The sequence below is a fragment of the Marmota marmota genome, unplaced genomic scaffold (genome assembly GCF_001458135.2).
Source record: "Marmota marmota marmota unplaced genomic scaffold, marMar, whole genome shotgun sequence".
In the NCBI taxonomy this organism is placed as follows: domain Eukaryota; kingdom Metazoa; phylum Chordata; class Mammalia; order Rodentia; family Sciuridae; genus Marmota; species Marmota marmota.
The window spans coordinates 3,809,620-3,811,935 of NW_026000080.1; the positions used below are offsets into that span (position 1 = coordinate 3,809,620).

Below are 2,316 nucleotides of genomic sequence, written 5' to 3' on the forward strand. Positions count from 1 at the left end.
ACAACTACCTGCTATACCTCTCTTCTTATCTGTTAGATCTATGGCTGGAGAAGCCAAAAACTGTTGGGTGTTTTTTTTTTTTCTTTTTTTAAGTTACAATTCAATGGAGATATTTTTGTGTCTCTTGGTTAATGCATTCTTCTCAGCTGAACTAAAATCTCAGAGCCAAGAAGTTAAAATTTTCAGGGCAAGAAGTTAAAATTCTGTGAGAGGGTTGTGAGTTATAATTGTGAGAGGAATGCCCTTCCTCATAATTATATTCCTTTATTCTGGGACTTCTGTATCTTGCTATTGTATAAACAATATCATATACTGGTTGCTGATACAGAGCCTATACTGTGTCCTGTGACAATACATCCTCTTTTCATAAGGTGTTGTCCCTCAGGGGCACCAAAATTTGGCCTTTAGGTGACCTCTCCACCATTCTGGCAGGTAATTGCTTCTGAGTTGTGGGATAAATATAGAGCTGATGAACTCAGAGCACATATTCTACACCACATGTCTTTTGTTGTAAAATAAATTCTTTGTGTAGAACCAAAGTTATGATCAAGGATAAAGCATTCTGTAAGTCCATGAATGGACAACGGCACTGAAAGAAGTGTTGTATGGAGGGAAGGCAAACTCATATAAAGAATATTGCTATGCTGAGACTGGTGGTGCTCACCTACAATCCCAGCTACTTGTGAAGTTGAGGTAGGAGGAACACAGGTTTGAGGACAGCCTGGGCAATTAGAAAGACCCTGTACTGAAATAAAAGAAAAGAAAAACAAACAGCTTGGGATATAGCTCAGAGGCAAAAGTGTTTGCTTAACATGAACAAGGCACTGGGTTCAATCCCTAGGACTGCAAAAACAAAAACAAAAAAACACAATAAGATGATGGAGAATGGGGAGAAGTGGGAGAAGAAGAAGGAAAAGAAAAAGGGTAATATATCCATGGTTTGAATGTGGTTTGTCCACTGAAACTCATGTTAAGGCTTAATTCCTCAATACAGCCATGTTGGGAGATGGAACATATTGAGAGGTGTTTTGAGTCATGAGGTGGAGCTCTCTTGCAGGAGTGAATGAATTATCACTTTCATGGGTCTGGATTAGTTCTCAAAAGAGCAGGTTGTTATAAAGTTCTGCTTCCTTGGCTTCTTCTTGCTTCTCTTTCACTTGTCCTTCCACTTTCCGCCATGAGACCCTTACCAGAAGCTGAGAAGATGACAGTGTCATGCTCTAGGACTTCCAGTACTATAAACTCTTCTTTAAAATAAATTACCCAGACTCAAGTATTATAGCAATAGAAAAGAAACGAAGACTGAAGATGTTTCTGTTCCAGGGAGGAAAGACCTCATCACAATCAAACTGCTATCAATGTACTTGCACAGTTCACCTATAAGAATGTTGTTGTACTATAGACTGAGTGTGGGCTAGCTTGATGGCAGATCAGATGCCCAGAAGTTGGTGACCAGGTCATCCTGCAGGGAGGAAAAGCATTCACTTTATTTTACCAAATAATTTCATCAACAGAATGAAGGAGGAACAATAGAAATGGTAAATATATAGGTACATTTAATAGACTGTTCCATTTTATTTGACAGTTCTTCAAAATATATTTAATGCTTGAAAGCAAAAAGTAGATAATTATAAAGTGGGGAGGGAGGGTGTTATGGTTTGGATATAAGGTGTCCCCTCAAAGATCGTATGTGAGACAATGCAAGAATGTTCAGAGGTGAAATGATTAGATTATAAGAGCTATAATCTGATCAGTGGATTAATCCACTTGATGGATTGATAATTTGAAAGGACTACTGTCCTCTGTGGTAGCTGTAAGAAGATAAGATCTGGCTGAGAAAGTAGGTCACTGTGAATGTGACTTTGGGGTTTATATATGGTCCTAGTGTCTTGATCTCTCTCTCTGCTTCTTGATTGCCATGAGCTCAACAGTTTTTCACCACCACACCCTTCTACCACCATGTTCTACCTTACCGTGGGCTCAGGGCAATGGAGTCCACCCACCAGAGACTGAACCTCTAAAACTGTGAGCCTAAAATAAACTTTTCCTCCTCTAAGTTGTTCTTATCAGGGGTTTTTGTCAAAGGGACAAAGAGCTGGCTAACACAGAGGGTGGAAGGACCCCTATGTTGGTAGCTTTCTACATTTCACTTGAAGTGGTAAAATATTGATTTTACATGGACTAAAAAACGTATATATATACTATTCCTCCAGATTAACCAATTTAAAAAGATAAAAGCCCAGTGTAGTGGCACATACCTAAAATCCCAGCAACTCAGTAGGTTTGAAGTAGGAGAATCCCAAGTTTGAGTCCATC

General features: G+C 39.1%; 1 long non-coding RNA gene across 1 annotated transcript; it reads right to left on the bottom strand.

Annotated features, from left to right (window-relative positions):
- Nucleotides 1-248: 248 nt before the first annotated feature.
- On the bottom strand, nucleotides 249-2,316 carry LOC125620331. Its single transcript, XR_007351931.1, has 2 exons — nucleotides 2,259-2,316; nucleotides 249-1,462 (listed from the first exon to the last, which is right to left on the bottom strand). It is a non-coding gene; the product is annotated as an uncharacterized LOC125620331 (long non-coding RNA).